Source organism: Bacillus rossius, chromosome 1, assembly GCF_032445375.1.
Source record: "Bacillus rossius redtenbacheri isolate Brsri chromosome 1, Brsri_v3, whole genome shotgun sequence".
Lineage (NCBI taxonomy): Eukaryota > Metazoa > Arthropoda > Insecta > Phasmatodea > Bacillidae > Bacillus > Bacillus rossius.
The window spans coordinates 26,265,062-26,283,538 of record NC_086330.1 but is presented as its reverse complement, the minus strand read 5'-3'; the positions used below and the strand labels follow the sequence as shown (position 1 = coordinate 26,283,538).

At 37.6% G+C, this 18,477-nt stretch overlaps 1 protein-coding gene across 1 annotated transcript in view; it reads right to left on the bottom strand.

Annotated features, from left to right (window-relative positions):
• The window catches only part of LOC134527544 (lachesin-like), a 384,121-nt gene extending 366,416 nt beyond the window's left edge, over window positions 1-17,705 (bottom strand). Inside the window, exon 1 of the mRNA XM_063360312.1 lies at window positions 17,566-17,705. The gene's annotated coding sequence lies outside the window, so the exon portion shown is untranslated. The remainder of the gene's footprint in view (window positions 1-17,565) is intronic.
• Between the last annotated feature and the right edge of the window lie 772 nt (window positions 17,706-18,477).

The window sequence follows — 18,477 nt, the reverse complement described above, 5'->3', positions numbered from 1 at the left end:
CAGGCGTCTCTAACCACGAGGCCAATCATGACCTAACTACAGACATTGCGATGCACACTCAACGAAAAGAATGTATGCACTCCAAAATCTCCAAGCTCCAAGTTTTAACCGTACCTATTGCTCCAACAACTCCAAACCTCCAATGCCTCAATTGCTTCAATGCTCCAACTGCTCTAAGTGCTCCTAAGCTCCAAACGCTTCAAAGTTCTAAGTGCTCTAACATTTCCATGTGCTCCAACAGTTCGAAGTGCTCCAACAGCTCCAAAGCTCCAAAAAACCCAAGTGATCCAAAGTTCATATTGCACTAAGTGTTCGAACAGCTCCAATGCTCCAATGCTCCAAGTACTCCAACAGCTCCAAGTTCTTCAACATCTCAAAATGCTCCAAAGCTCCAATTGCTCTAAGTACTCCAAAGCTCCAAAACTCCAACTTCTCCTAAGCTCTAAACTCCAACTGATCCAAAGCTCCAAATGCTCCAAGTGCTCCAACAGTTCCAATGCTCCAAATACTCCAAAGCTTCAATTGCTCCAAGTGCACCAAAGCTGTAAAGTTCCAAAGCTCAAATTGCTCCCGGTGTTTCAAAGCTTCAAATACGTCAAGTGCTCCAAATCTCCGAGTGATCCTAAATTACAACTGCACCAACTTATTTCAATTGCTTTTTGATCGAATTTGCCTCGATTGCTGGAATAACTTTATTAATACTCTTTATTTTTTAGTCAATGGTAGTGATTTTTACATCTAAGCTAGAAGTTGAATTACGAGTACTCATTCTTAGTTATAAATATGTTACCAGAAATAAAATAATCATTTTTGATATCCAAGACTGAGGTCTCGTAATACAAGATGCAAAAATCATTAACCAATAACTAACAAAATTAAGAGTAATACTAAAGACATTCCATCAATCGGTGCAAGTTCGATTAAAATGCAATTAAAGTAAGTTGGTGCAATTGTAACTTTGGATCACATGGAGCTTTGGAGCACTTGGAGCACTTTGAACAATTGGAGCTTTGGAACATTATGATATGTTGGAGCAATTGGAACTGGTGGAATACTTGTAACATTGTACATTGAAGCTGTTCGATCACTTGGATCAATTGGAGTTAAGTAGTATACAAATACTTCCATGGTTCATGCTGGGCATACATTTTGCCATCTATCGAAACTGATGTGGCAACAACGCCAGGTTTTCACACAACATTTATAGAGCTCTCCGGTATTAGTCTCTAGTGTATTTGCTTATAACAGTGTTGTCGTGCCTGCTGCTCTTGCAGCACATTCGCTGCTTTTAATTTATGTATACTTAGCTCTCGGTATACTGCATTCGGTAGGAGTGATTTCGTGATGGAACGGAAATTTGTAACCATGGTGCTGCCATCTGTGGCGGATGGCACGAATCAAAGTTCACGAAGACAAAGGGAAACTTTTTAGTTTTAAATGTTTAGTTAATTTTAACAAGATGGGCAGTATAAAAATTAAAAATTCCTTGTGGAAAATCAGGTGAAAGCCGGGACGGTGTATTGTGTCTTCTTCACTTTAATCATAGGCGTTTCATTAAATAGTTTTAAATTTAGTTCTAAAAATCAAGTGACTCGATAGTAGCTGCTCCGGCAGCGGATTATAGCGACGGGCATGAAAGATACGTATGATTCGAGTCCACAAATGTAGTTGAAAACACAGTTTGCGTATATTTATCATGCTCGGCATTATTTTAAAATACTTTACATTTAATATCGTGTCCGATTTTCGTATTATAAGTTTATTTACAACATAAGAACACGTGAATTTGCTTGTTACCAAGGTTAGATGCTAACATATCACTGGCTAGTACTAAAAGACTGGCGATCAAAAATTCGCATGATTGCACATTCCAATTCATGTACACAAAAAACAATCATGTAAATTAATTCAAACGTATTTAAGAATTTATCGCCTTCTGTAAGAAAGATGACTCATAAAAGCATTTTAAATATTTTGGTAAATTTTTGTCAGTAAATGCGATACTGTATGTAATTCAGCACACCAGAATCCTTCATACGAGAATTATATATTTCGAAACACGCTTATAAAAATTTATGAAGAGAAAACAAAGCGATTTTCACTTTTAATATTTAAAAACAATGTCTTTTTCGTACTTCCATAATATTCCTTAAGTACACATTTTTGGATTTTCTAAACGAAAATTTAGTCATAAAATTTATAATTTATTTAGACTTCCATGGAAAGAAGAACTGTTTGCAACAAAAATTTATAATTGAATTTTGGACGAAATCTTAGTTTCCCTGACTCTCTCTAAACTTTACTTCGTGAAAGTAATGGATTTTTTTTTCGTGTGGACGATAACACAATACAATGTGAATTTATGTTCGATAGACGTCCGTTTGTTGGATGTCAGCTATGTCTATACGGCGCGACATCAAATTGTCCAAATCACATAAGGAAAACGTACAGGCCGGTGGACGTTATCGACGTATTTTTTGTTTATTTACGCACAGCACATACGCCGGGCAGCCAAACGGCGAGCAGAACTCCAGGAGTTACAGCTTTGTTTGTGTTCAAAATAGCTGCATATTTATGATACGGACATTTTTCTATAATAAATATCCAATAAAGGTTTTGTTTTAACGTCTTGCTTCTAGTATAACGAATTATATCCAAACTGATGTTTTCACGTAAGAAAAATTTGGTACAAATTAGTGCATGATAGGAACGTTCAGGGAGCTATTTTAAGTCTGGGTCTTACAAGCCATCATCTTAGCCTCAACAATATTATTTAAGGGCAATTTCTGTAAATTTAACACCATACCTCTCTGTATTTGTTGTTCTGTCATAGGTAAATATTTTCACATATAAGCACTAATTTTGATATCATGGGCATGAAAAAATTGCCAAAGTGATAATTATTATGAACACTTGCCCGACTTTTCACACCTATTAATTTTATTGGTGATTCAATTACAAAAAACATACCGAAATTCACGGAAATTATCATGTTAAAATTTACATAAATAGCCCTGAGAGTATAGTAATGTATTAAATCATCAAATTCCCATGCGAGACCAGATCTTAAAAATCCATCATTGAATGTTAGAATCATGGCTTAAAGGAAACGGCATGCCAGTATGGTGCGTAGTCCATAGAGGTGAAGATGCTTTTAGCGTGCGAGCAACTGTAACCTTTATTGCTCTAGTGCTTTAACAGCTCGCGCACTCAGACAGGTGGCTACCTTAAAAGACGTCGTAAAACTATGCCGTGATATTTTTTCTGACTTATTCCCGCCACGAAATTCTCTGTGGAATGGGTTTCATATCGGCTGATTTTGGCTTGTTTTCTGCGCGTTTTTGAAATTTTTTTGTTTATTCTTGAGGAGTTTATATGGTATACAAGATAAACGAGCAATGGCGTATGTCTATAAAAAGGTTTTTTAAATAAAAACATCATGTTTATAATTCGAGACAAATTGAACTCTATCGAAATAAAATACCTGAAATAAACTTTCGGATAACTGTGTATACTTCAGTTACGTGCCAAATAATAAGTGATACTTTACGCCTAAATACATTTATCATTGCTGGAGTAAGGTTTTTATTGAAGCCGTTTCATTATAAAGTTTAAAATTTCGCTCTGCAAGTCGAATGATTCGATAGTCAATGTAACTGATTCATTGAATTCTAGCAACGGGTGTGGAAACTACGTGTTATTCGCGTCCATAAATTTATATTCAAACACAATTTGCATAAATTTTAATACGCTAAGCGTATTCGCAAAGAGTTCGTCGTTAATTTTCGTGTTGGTGTTTCGTATTATAAGTGTATTAGCAACACGATAACACATGACTGAGCTTGTATTCGAGATAAGATGTTACACATCTCTGACGAGTACTGGGAGATACGATGACATTTTTACCCACTAATTGTTTGTCTTATATGATTAATACTAATTTAGACCACGACACATAACTATGAATTCAGTGAAAGTGGTAAAGTATTTACGTACTTGACTGTCGCCAAATAACAAATGCCCACTTTGCAGACCCCTGGTGATATGTCGGGTGAAGACCTGGAATAACTAAGCGCCCGTCAGTGTCGACAATTAGGGGATAGGGAGGTGTCCCCTCTCGGTTTTTCTGAGAGCGGCCTCCGGGGACCAGGCCGGTAGTAAAAGAAAAACTTTGATAACGGGAGAAATATGGTCGCCATTACTGGCGTGCCGGGGCCGTTTGTCAGAGCGAGCGCACGCACAAACTCGCGCGCACGCGGGGAGGCTTCTATCCGCAGCACGCTAATTGCTGGCTGGCACCGTTGATTCGCGTGGGCTTCCTCGTGCATCGCCCCTCCAACCCCTTCCGTGTCTCCCCTCTCCTGTACCCCTTCCACACTCACAACCGGCAACCCACTTCCACCTCTCTCGAGGCTACACTCCTGACCCCTTCCACACGCATCAAAAGCAACCCCCTTCCACCTCCCTCGTGCCTACACTGCTGACTCCTTCCACACTCACAACCGGCAACCCACTTCCACCTCTCTCGAGGCTACACTCCTGACCCCTTCCACACGCATCAAAAGCAACCCCCTTCCACCTCCCTCGTGCCTACACTGCTGACTCCTTCCACACTCACAACCGGCAACCCACTTCCACCTCTCTCGTGGCTACACTCCTGACCCCTTCCACACGCATGAAAAGCAACCCCCTTCCACCTCCCTCGTGCCTACACTGCTGACTCCTTCCACACTCACAACCAGCAACCCACTTCTACCTCTCTCGTGTCTACACTCCTGACCCCTTCCACACTGACAACCAGAAAATACCTTCCAACTCTTCGTGTCTACTCTCCGCCCCATTCCACGCTCACAACGGTAAACCCCCCTCGACCTTTCTGGTGTCTGCTCTCCTGACTTCTTCTCACCGATGACCAGCCAATCCCCTCCCCTCTTCCTGGACATTGACTCGACACCCCGCTCTCTAACCATTCTTATCAGAAGCCGTCAAACTGGGAACCTTACATTTCGTCAAGCTCCCAGGATTTCACTAATGGAGAATTATACAGATGACTTGGATCAGTCATTATTTTGGTTTTTCATAGTGCTGTACCACCTACGTTAATTTGGACCAGAAGACCATGATAAATATTTTTTTTTTGGTAGGCGTTAAAGTACGACTTCCTGGCTCGGTGATTAGAGTTTTTCTGGTCGTTTAAGCGAAGGTTTGATGCCCTCTGGGCCGGGCATTTTCCGCTCGTGGTAGATTTCCTTTGTAGGTTCAGGGCCAGGTGTTGTTGATCTGTGTTGTTTTGTATTGTGTTGTATTTTTTTCACCTCTACACCACTGAAGGCTATGGCAAACCACCGCAGAAATATTTCACCTAGTGCGGCCCAGTCGCTTCATGTCCACTCGTACACGGCAATGGTTATACATATTTAAACCATAAACTGCTCTGATAACCTCATCATCACCACCATAATCAATACACGTAGAAAAAAACACCGTATCGGTAGAACCACGCTGTTATAAATTATAGTCAATTTACGGACTTCTCAATCAATCGAGGGTGCACCTTAAGTGAAGAAAAGGTTCTTCGGTGTTCCAAATAACTTTATGGAAGCTCAATTGGTTTAAAAATTTTGAGCTCTGTGCTATGTTCTTAACATGCATCAAAACGATAGTGTATTCAGTGGAGTAAATTTACAATATATAAACGTAAATTTACAAAAAGAAACGGAAATGACCGAATATCCGTGGATAATTTGCTTCCAGAGTTCTTCGTTGGTTTAAAATTTAAAAAAATATTACCAGTGCACGATATTTTAGTGGATTATTTCCGAACAAATAACCTGTGATTAATTTTGATATGCATACTCAAGCTCCCTTATGCCCGCTGGTCGCTATTACTGTCATAATTTATTCAGGCTTTGGCCTTGGTTGCTCGTTATTTGAACGAACGGATTCTCCTTGTTTGCTTTTGGCTCAATATCACCCGCGGCTTGTCAAAAAAAAAACGTTAAGGTCGTTCACAAAAGAAAAAGAAAATCTGTTGTGCATGACCTTCGGGTCAATTTTTCTGCCGAATAAGTAGGAGAATTCCCTGTGTCTTTATTAACGTACTCTTCTTAAATAAAACAATCAAGGTAACGTTCTTAAATTGTGATAGACGTTATTTATCTACTACATCAATGGTAGACTGGTACATTTAACGCGCAAATCCGCGTATGCTATATGTTTTCTATATATATAAAAGAGAGAGAGTTTGTCTGTCTGCCGTTTGTGAGGTGCGGATACTGTGAGGCCTACAGCCGTGAAATTTGTCACACGAAATCCTCCTGGGAGGGGAGAAAGCTGTTATGTTAAAATCTAAAAAAAATTTGTATAAAATTTGTTCTTTGTGTTTAATTTTTGGCTCACTTTCCTAATAATCTCAATGGAAACCGCCAGTGATGGTGCATTCCTCATCGCCATGGGAACTGCTATTACATTGTTGACGATTTATTCACTTTCGAATCATAATCCAGTCTTTCTGTAATAATTTTTGCATGATATTTGCTAAATTTATGAGATTTTAAAGGCCCTTAAAATGTTTTAACCCAATATGGCATCTTTGGTTTATATTTATTTCGGTTATCTTAGTTGTAACTATTGTTTTTCGTAAATGAATTTCAATTTATCTTTATTAATTGGCGCGGCAGTGGCGTAACCACAAGGAGGGGCATGCTTATTGACAATACGAGAGTTTTCAGCCTATAGACTGCCGTACAAGTCAAAAAGTTCCATTACGTGTTCATAAAATGTATATACAATAAACCTTTTCAACAGTTTATTGGTTGTATTTCCGTTTCTTAATAAGTTACCTCTTATACACAATTATACATACAATAAATCTTCTGTACCTACTTTTACAAAAGTTTCCTTCGGAAACCAGTTGCTAAGAAATAGTTTGTAATAATACCAGATAATATTGTCACTTTGGTAAAAAAAAAAACATGGCTGTGGTTATTTTTGTATAAATGGGATACTGATAATAATTGATGTTTAATTCAAGCATTAAACTGGAAAACTGTTCAGGAAACGATTTACAAATAACTTTAACTATCGCAGGTATTGGGACAACACAAAGCATAAATATCCCGATAAAAATCCGAACCCAGTATTATTGCGAACACTAATTTGTAGTGATGTGGTTTTGTTCATGTAAATGTACAAATTTACAAATATCTATAATTTAACTTGAAAACTTCTGTTCGATTTACCAAAAAATATACCTACACCGTATCCTTTGCGAACACTGCGTTTTTAGGCGAAATGGCTAAAGACACTCAGAACCAATTTTATCGTTCGAGGTCTCCTTGACCTGCATTTCCAGCGAGCAAATAGTCACTGGTTCGATATAATAGATTCTGGCGAAGCGGGCTGACAAAACGTTTCGTGACAGGTTGACGGAGTAGGTCGATACATTGCCGGACAAAATGATTATATTGACAAAGCCTAATCATACTGAGGGGAAGAAGTTGTGTGATAAGAGAGCCTACAGAAGAGCGCCTTCTAAAGTAACAGGTATTTTTTTAGGTTTATATCTGTATAACCAGATAAATTTTATTATTGGACATCATTAATTGACGTATAGCAGTAGCTTCGTTAAGTTAAACATTACCATAAAAATTATGGGAATTTATTTGTTTTTTAGGGCTAAAAAATGACTGTAGATCTCTATAAGTGAAACAAATGAGGCTTTGCACTGTGTAAAAGAGTGCTCGTTTTATGTTTCCTGAACAATTTATGTGTTTTATTATTATTTTTTTTATTGAGTTTACATTGTTACATATTTACAAATAAATTTTAAAAAATTGATTCAAAACAGGTAAAAATTAATAATGAAAAGAAAATCTGATTACGCTATATTTGGCATAGCTTTTTCACCCCAGTATTTAAGTCCATACGCTAAGTATGGTTATGGACCACACGAAAGGTACGTCGTAGAAAATGTTTGAGCCCAAAAATGAACTGCTTTTAACTGTCATTGCCTACGTGTAATGGCGGATGCAGATGGGGCTTTGTTTTTGGTTGTAAAATTCCATAGCTACTTGCAAATACAATTGTCAATGTAGTAAGTACTGTAATGTTTTATTGATAGTTCTTTTGAGTGTGTTCTGTACTAAATAACTTAAATGTTATTGAATTTGACAGTAAGATTCATTTCTGTAACCTCTGCTTTAAGGATCAGTAAAGGTTAGGAACCTGCAAAATATACTTTACTTTTACGACAGTCCAGAACGCAAATGTTTTAAAACACTAATGATGAACAAATAAAATTTAATTTGACCGAATCAAGTAGTGCAACCCGAAGAGAAAGTGAATTTCGCCAGCAGCCAAAAAAAAAACTCAAGAGTGTCGACTTGTGCATGTTCGTGTATTCTACACTGGCTCCAAGAGAAAAAAATTTAGGTCAGCAGGTGTGTAGTCGTTTTGAATCTCTCGCCATTTGGTCTTGATTAAAATCAAGAAATTTATTTAAGACCAGCCGGAGTTCCCACCATTAGCTGCGGAAGTCTAAAGGAAGAACATACTCGCACTGCTCATTATATACAAGTCTTTCCTCGTGGGTGCGCCACTGTCGTTGCAAAAGCCGTTGCCATGGAAACGTAGAAATCATCAAGAATGCAAAAGCCTGCAGCCATGGAAACGAAGTAAGCATCAACAAGGAAAATGCGAAATTTCATCAAGAATAATTAATTACATTCTACTTTAGAAGTGGTTTTCTCGAAAATATTACATATACATTTAACTTTCTCGTGTTTCGAAGGCCAAGTGTGAAACATTTCATTGAAATCGGAGCAAAATCGTAGAGATGTTTAAGAAACAAACAAATGGAAACTGATGAAAAATTTTAAGAATTATTTCGATTCCATTTTTTTTTTTTTTAAATCTCGAATGGTATATATTAGAGTTCCACCCGCGTAACATCTGGTGCAAGGGTCACACACAACTGTCCCTCCTTTAATAGGAATGAACTTAAAATGGGAGCTCACCTTATATGGGTTGCACTTGGTTGTGAAATATGGTTTTATATTTTTATTTACAGCACTCTTCATTGCAGCGAAATAAAACACATAGCAGTTATAAGTGAGAGCATAAGCTTTTAAACACAAAAACTTTTCATCAAAATCGGTGCAGTAGTTTTTGCGTGCTGCTTAAACAAACAGTCAAACACAATTTTGTTTACAATTATATAATAGTGTGGATTAATTTTTGAACATACACCATTGCTGATTACACTAAATGTCATAAGAAACCTTAATAATGGACAGAAAATATGAATATACAAAACACACAGAAGACGAGATAAAATCAGCAAATGTCAACAGTTAGAAACAATGACAGCACAGAAAATTCCGTGGAAGAAACTAGCCAGAAAAAATATTTCGTCACAGACGAACACAGTGTGCTAACAACGATGAGCTTATTTGTGCCTGAGAACGGGAACAGATCTCAGTTCCCGAAACTCGCAACTGTTTTGTCTTAAGAAACCTACTGTTTTAGTCTGTCGTGTCGTCATCGTGTTGCCCGAAATATATCTCTTTCACATCGCTGGGTTTGTCGCTCTGTTGCTAACGTTTAATTTTTGTCTTTACTAACTGCGTTGTTACAACTGTGCATCGTTTTCATGCCAATGTGTCCAGTTCTGCAATATTTTTTTTTATATTTCCTGCTACAGAATTTTCTGCGCTGTTGGTTTTTTTTGTTTTTACTTTTAACTTCTGCTGATTTTGACTGATTTTCTGTTTGTTTGTATATTACATTTTTTGTCCATTATTAATGTTTATTATTACATAGCCTACCATGTAATGCACTGTTTACAAAACGTTTGAGGTTTATTAAAAGTATCTGATTACGATTAGCATTTAAGAGCCAATTCATGTTTCTATGCAAGTTTAGTTTCCATGGTTTCATATATAACTTGTATTTTTGGGACAGTGAAAAAAAGACTAAAATGGGTGTTTTCACGGTCATTATGAGTGTATGAATATTCCAGCACACAGAAATTTACACTGCGTAGATACGTGCAGGGAGACTTCACATTTAATATTACACAGTGAAAGATTTATAGTGTCAGAGCTACAAGTCCCATAGAGGCACGTTACACTGCACGCCAGTTTTGTGCTTGCCGCGTAGAGGCAGAGGGGCGTGTGATGCGCGAGTCAGTGTCAGACACCCTTAGTACTTTCAGAGCTCGTACTACTGATTAGTCGGTCACATTAAATCAGTCTCTCTTGTTGAAATAACCATTCAAATAATGCAACATTAGTGCCTATTGATCGCTGCCCCGTGGAAATGATCGTGTCACCGCACATAAGTCCGTTCGGGAGGCGGCGGCGATCACGCACGGACCAGAGACTGCGCGTTATGAAACAGCCTCGGCGGCCATTGCCGGGGCGATCCTATGTTCAGGCGACTGTTTCTCACTCGCCGACATTTACTGGAGAGATCTTTTAACACTTCGCATCCGCCTGCGTTCTGCGGCCGTCCTTCGCATCCGCCTGCGTTCTGCGGCCGTCCTTCGCATCCGCCTGCGTTCTGCGGCCGTCCGCTCCCCCATTTATAATTTTTCTTAAATCACCCAGCCTCTGCGTCGAGGAATGAGTTAGCTTATTCAAACTAATATATCTTATTTAACAAAACTCTAACACTGATTGACAGGAAACGCACAGCTTAAAACGGTGGGTATAAAAACATTAAAATTTGTATAAGAGTCCCTTATACAACGTAGGTAAGCATTAAGAAAGTATTTTTGAAAATTTATCTTCTTAGAAGTTTGAATAGGAGATTAAATTTGTATGGAAGTTGCCATTTTTTATATCAGAAATATGTAAATTGGTGTTTAGCTCCGTTTTATAAATAAAAGTCAGTTGTATCAAAAATTTTTTTAATTCATCAAAAATCAGAAGTAAATGCCTTCCCATCGGTCACACCGCTAGAATGTGGTAGTATGTATGTATGTATATATATATATATTTATATTTATATTTACACCTCAGATGCATAAGACACTATGTCTACTATTAGGCGAGATGTACTTTTAACCATTAACTTGAAAAAAGTGTGTTGTTCTTTATATTGTCATACAATACTGAGATATACCGTGTGTCAAAAAATTACATACATTAGGTAGAAAATAGCTGAGTATAGATGCATTTTTTTTTTAAATTTTATAAACTACTCTCTTGAAAAAATATGTTGTTTTTTTACATAGTGTCTTATTTATCCGAATTAAAGATCTACAATTCCATTAAATTTAAAGAGTCGCGATTTGGAACAGTCTTACAGCTTAAGATTCTAGAAGAAAATTCACATAATTTTTAAACTGTCATGAGTGAGAACGATCAAAACTAGGGGCAGGCAATTTTTCGCGAACAAATTCTGAGCACACATTAGACTGCAGCATTTTGTGCTTGCGCCGACTGTTTCTTCCTTGTGATTGGCAGCCGCTTGCGAGAATACTCGCGGCCTTGTTTGAGAGAAACTCTCAGGATGCGTTTTCTCAGAGCTAAATCATTGTGACTGGTGCGCTGACTGTATATGTGCGCCTGAGAGAAACTCACCGAATCGCAAAATACAGACGATGCTACAGTGATTTAACTCTCGGCTAGCTTCGAAATCTTTTCACGGAATATAAACCCATGATCCTAATCATAACTTATAAAACAGCAGTTAGAACTATCTATGCCTAGAAAATTATAACTAAGTTCAATATAAATAAGAAAACGTAAGACTTCGTAACTAGGTTAAAAACAAATAGAAACACACTACGAAATTGAATCTGTACCGAATAAATATTTTATAAATAAATTTGTCAACAAGTGCCAGATATAAATCAAAACATGAAATTTTTAACATTATTATTTGCGGTCTAACATCTGACTTTGGTCCAGCCCAAGCAAGTGACACTGAAAAAGAGAGTGGACAACCACAACCAATGCCAGCAGCAATGCTCTGTCACAAATCGAGAATTTATTCCGTACGTAGTTATTTAAAACCTGCACACATATTTTTTAACGTTTGTTGTTTGATTCCGCTAGCATGTTCAGCCACCATTCACCACTTACTTCCAAAAGTAGTTATTTTATTTTCTTACAACCAAATATAAATTTTGATTTTAAATTCTCGCTAAAACGTCTGATTTCAATTTTAGACAAATCCGCGTTCCAATTTCTACCATTTTCTATGTATGGAAAAAAATTTTTTTTTTATATTTTGCTTGGATTTCATATGCATATAAAAAAACTTAAAAATCTTTAATACTTATTTTCTTCCTAAACTCAAGAAAATGTAAAAAAAAAAAAATTGGTGGTCAGTGTTTCAATAGCCGCGCTTATCGGCGGATACCGCAGGAAATATTTATGACCCGGCAACGGGACCGTTGCACTTTATTTTTTTATTTTAAATGGAACAGAAAAATTCATTAAAAATTACAGATATTTGTCAATTTGTACATTTACATGAAAAAAAACTCTATCACTACAAAAATAGTGCTCGCATTAACACTGGGTTCATATTCTTACCCGGGCATTTATGGTTCGTGTTTTCCCAGTACCTACAATAGTTAAAGTTATGTGTAAACCGTTCCAGTATTAACTCCGCGCATTAATAAGAATAATAAAACAAAATGAAGTTACATTAATGAATATTCAATTATCTTTTCAATAGTTTGAAAAAATTTATGGTTTAATAAAACCTGAATTAAAATATAAAATTATGCACCAACTTTTGTAAGAAAAACTCAGTATCATCTCAAAGAAAGTATTTAAAATATTCAAAAATAACCATAGCTATGTGTTATACAAAAATACAATATCTCTCTTGTAGCATTAAAAAAAATTTATTGGAAACTGCTTTCCAAAGTAATATTTTGTAAAAGTACATAAATTTAATTTTTTTTTCTTAGTAGCCTCGGCGAACTTCGCCTGGCCATGAGACACTTCCCTTCCTCATCCCCTACCTTTTGTTCAGCGGAGTAACAGTTTCTCCTCCGCGCCTGCGCACTATGTTAATTTTAAGCTGTTTTTAAGATTTCTGTTGTAAGAGCTACCGTTTTCTTCGAGTCAAGTAGAATTCGACCTGGAAGCTTGATATTTAAACTTACATAAAAGTTGGCTGTCGCATCTTGGGGGCAACGTGCGTAATGTAAGTGTATTTTTTTTTGATCTGGTATTTTCTCAGTTTTCTTTAGGACCCGCTATCATGGAAATTTCAGTTTGGTTTAATTGCTCTTTTTGTCTTTGTCGAGCCATGTTAATTTTGCTTTGCTTCACTTGCTCCGGTTAAAAGCACGAGTAACTTTCTGGATGAGTTTTGCATTTTGGCTCACACTTAATTTTGCACTGCCTGGTCTTTGTTTGCTGACTGTCAAGACCCCAGGGTGTAACGTAAGTTTTGTGTTGTGGCCTATCCGGGTGGCTGTCTGGAACGATTTGGACTTAAGACCCTTGTCACTCCCTTTTGCTTCTCGTCTGTAAGGCCTTTGGCATGTTTGTTCAATTAACGCGTAGATTATCATGGCACAGTGAGTTTGGGAGAATTTGTGAGCTTATTCCTTTTGCTTGATCCGTTGCGTTAGTTTGAGTCGTTGCCTAGATATTGGACTATGCGTATGCAAAGGGTGCAAAGGGACATGATATATTAACGATTTAAATTTGTCATTAATTTACGTAACTTGTATGTACCTCCATTCTCTAGTGATGTTAAAGGTGTTAACTTCGTTACGTGTAATATTACAAGGATTCTGATTACTTAACTACGACTAATATCAACTGTAGATTAAGTGTAATATGTTCAGTGGCCTTGGGTTGAGATTTTGTTACATGGTTATTTTGACGTTCAGTAAAAGCACATTTCTTTGACACATGCCTTAGATTGCTGTTCAATATCTTTGTGCGTCTAGTTTAAGAAAATATTGTGGCTGTTTTAAAAATTTTATGGTGAGTAAATAGAATATGTTTAAGGTAGAATGTACACGCTTAATGTAAATGTAAGTGTTAGACGCTACCGTTTTCCTTCAAGTTGCGTATTTTGTATTGCGGCTTATTTTTTGTTATGCATGCTCTTTCTTTTGGTCTGGAATTAAAAATCGTGGATTGTTAACTTAGTCATTTCTCTTTACTTACAAAAAATGCATTTTTCCCCTAAAAGAGGTAACAATACATCCTAACGACTTAAATTTCTACGATGCATTAGATGACATAAATCGCACATCCTAAAGACTTCGATTTCTAAGAGACATTAAACACCATAAATCATACATTATAACTAATTACATTTTTACGACATGTTAAAACACATAAATAATACCTCCTTATGACTTTGATTCATACGAGACGTTAAATCCTAAAATTCATTCGTCCTAAGGGCTTTAATTTCGATGAGATGTTAAATCCGAAAATTCATGCATCCTTACAACTTAGATTTCTAAGAGACATCAAATCCCCTAAATCATATATACTCACAACGACTCCAGTTCCTACGAGACGTAAAAACACATTAATTTAACGTTAAAACGACTTCGATTTCTACTAGTCGTTAAACATCATAAATCGTATATCCTAATGACTTCGATTTCCAGGAGATGGTAAATTTCATAAATTATACATTATAACATTTTGTATGTCGAGGAGACGTTAAACCCCATTAAGCAGAAATGTGGAGTAACCGTTAAACCCCATTAAGCATAAATGTGGACGAGATGTTAAACCCCATTAAGCATAAATGTGGAGGAGACTTTAAACCCCGTTAAGCATAAATGTGGAAGAGACGTTAAACCACATTAAGCATAAATGTGGAGGAGACTTTAAACCACATTAAGCATAAATGTGGAGGAGACGTTAAACCACATTAAGCATAAATGTGGAGGAGACTTTAAACCCCATTAAGCATAATTGTGGAGGAGACGTTAAACCCCATTAAGCATAAATGTGGAGGAGACGTAAACCCCATTAAGCAGAAATGTGGAGTAACCGTTAAACCCCATTAAGCATAAATGTGGAGGAGACGTTAAACCACATTAAGCATAAATGTGGAGGAGACTTTAAACCCCATTAAGCATAATTGTGGAGGAGACGTTAAACCCCATTAAGCATAAATGTGGAGGAAACATAAACCCTATTAAGCAGAAATGTGGAGTAACCGTTAAACCCCATTAAGCATAAATGTGGAGGAGACGTTAAACCCCATTAAGCATAAATGTGGAGGAGACGTTAAAGCACATATTAGTCAGTTATACCGTCCTGCTCGGCCGAGCGCCCGCGAATGCTCGCAACCAGATGCCGAGACTGAGGAGTTATGCGCTCACGCAGACCTCGCCAGAGCTCATTCTCACCGGCGGCTCGCGGGAGAGAGCGAGCGGGTTGGGTTCCGTGCCAACCGGCCGTTAGAAAACCACCACCTCCTCCTCCTCTTCCACCCTCAAATCTCTCTCTCTCTCACCCTCTCGAGCATCGCCGGATGATTTGTGGTGATGTGGCGGCGGCAGGCGAGGCTGATTACCGGGCGGGCAAGGAGCGAGCGAGAGCCATACTTCCTCCGCGATCTTCTTTTTTTTTATATATGCTCCCCCCCACCACCACCGCGGGGAATCCCCACGGAAGACGAAGATGTTCCCCGCGGATTAGAGAGGAATTCGCGAGCAGGATGTCATAGGCACCAGCGGCTGGGTCACTAAACTGTTGAAAAAATAGCAGAGATTTCAAGGACTTTTCAAACGAAGAATGCACCTCCGACGCATAATGTACCCTAACAACTTACGTTTCTACGAGGCGTTTAAACCCATCAAACATACATCCTAACGACTTCAATTTATAACAGATGTTAACCACCACAAATAATACATTATAACGATTTATATGTCGAGGGGACGTTAAATCTCATAAATCATACATCCTAACGACCTAGATTTCTAAGAGACGTTTAACCCAATAAATACTGGTTCTTCGTACAAAATACTCCGGACGGCGTTCAAGTTCTTTTTCTCCTCCGTTGCTAATAGACTGTGGACATAAAAAGTGTTTTAAGTTTTTTTAATATCCCGTAATAAAATGTCTTGGGGTTTATTGTTTAAAGTGGACTTAAATTTTTGAATAAATAGATTCACTTAGCACAATCTGTAATCAATGATGTTTGTAAAATTTAATTTGAATATTTATTACGCTGCGGTGGCGCCCCAGATTTTAAAATTATATAAATAAAAAATAGGTATTATTGTATAATTTAAAAGAAACACACCCTTCAAAACATTTTTTTTTCAAAAATTAACGTTATTCTCATTAATATTATGGCATCAAAATGATAACATTTTCAAAAAAATAACATAATATTTTATTAATAAATATGAGCCAAAACAAAAAGGCGCAAAAGTGTCAACCACCACAACGCCGAGGACATTAGAGTCGGAGAAAGTGTGAAGCAATGTGTATGTTGCAGTGATGTAATATGTTGGTGAAAGGGAAATGGAGAACCCTGAAAATATACTAATCCTCACCTCCCAGTTCTATCATGAACCAGGTAAAGAGGCACGTACGCAAAACGTACACGAAATTTTTTCGCTGAGTACTTAATGTTTTGTTAATCATTCCGATAGGAATTACTATGACTCAAAGTAAGCAAAGACAGTAACAGTCTATTCACAAAGATATTCGTGAATCTACGTTTGTAAAAGCTAAGTTCCCTGGAAATATTTTTAGCGGTGTTATTCGTAAATTCAAGGCGAATATTTTTAACAATGTACTTATCAATGGGTTGCTCAAAGATAGCCTACCTCCGTAGCGGAGCTGGATGCATTTCTGTTAGGAGGGGTATCAGGTTTGAGTCCCGTGTTGTAAATTTGATTCATCTGGGTAATTCGGAAATGATCCTCAGAGTCATGAAATACACTAAATACTGTAGCCCCGGGCCTATAGCACAAGTACCGGGGGTCTACAAAAAACCTTCCACACTCCACTGTCACAGGAAAGCCAAAAAGTCAACGTCGTCCTTCCCTGTTGCGTGGGTGTAGGATCCAGTTACCATCAACAAGTAATAAGGTAGCATGGGAGACTATGGGGCTCAACGTCTAACAAAAAATATCGTGTTTCATAAAAATAACATTTACTTAAAAAAATATATATCCCTTGCGTACCTAATTTGCGTAAATACCTTGAGCACCTATTCCTATCAATAAACAAGCATATCACCATCCTCATACTCCTATACATGCAACTAGTAATAATATTATAATAAATTTAAAAAAATTAATATATTAAGAAACTAACAGTCCACTAATGAGTCCAACTGAGCAACGTAACATAACAGCAGGGCGCTACTTGATTATACTTATGGTACCATTTATTAACTCTCATCTGTCCCACGAAAAAGTTATTATTATTATCTTGAAGTTAATAAAAATTAAATCAAAGTTAATCAGAGACGACAGTTTCTTCGCCGTAACTGAGTGCACACGAGTATTGTAGTACTAGGTCCGATTTAACTCTCAATATGTCTTGTAGCCAGGGAAAGTCTCATGCTGGTGAATAATGCAGTTGTTTGCCTTACTTTGTGTTGCGCCGTGCTGTCATGCCGCTACCTCGGCGCTCGCCCGGGCCCGGGAACTCGCCGACGCCGCTCGCGTCGCGTGATGCCTCTCGCCATACCCTGGGACTTACACTAGCCCCGATGACGACACTTGCTCGGCCGCAAATCTGCAAGGCCTCGCCGCTACGTCCCGAAGTGCCCACTTCGGCGTCCAGACCAGCACTCCCTAGTCGCGCAAGCCGCACACTCGCTCGTCGGCTCCTCACTCGGCAATCGTCGACTCCACCGAAAAACCCCGAAGATGCCAAGTCACACTGGTGCCAACTTCACAAACTGTCAGTACGTTAAATTACGTGCAGACCGCACCAACACGGGAAAGTTCGAAATAAAAAAAAATATATATTACCTGCTACTAGAAATAAATAAATCTAAATTAATTAAACATAACAAATAAATACCGTTAACAAAACATAGGTAACCGGGTGACGCCGTTACCACCCCAGTGGTAACAATATATAACACGTTAGGTCAACCTCGTGGAAACTTGGTCAATAAAGTGGATACTAATTGGCTGGTTGGTAATAACAATCATCAACATTCCAAACATTGGAAAAAACTACCAGTATTTGATAATGTGACGAATGTCATGGGTTAAGTATATCCTGGCATCCAAAAAAGACTAAAATTATTATAATTGGGTCTGTAATCCCGTGGTTTGTAACCCACTATTTAATTGAAGACAAAAAGCAAAATTGCTGAAATAAGTACTTTTAGTTCAAGTACATTTTAATATACGACGATAATGACATAAATAGGGGCAACGAACAAATAATAATAAAAAATAAAAATTGTTAAAAGAGAAAGGACAAACAGTCGTCAGACAGAAAGGCCAAACGAAAGTCATCTTATAAAAAAAACTTCTAACACATAGGC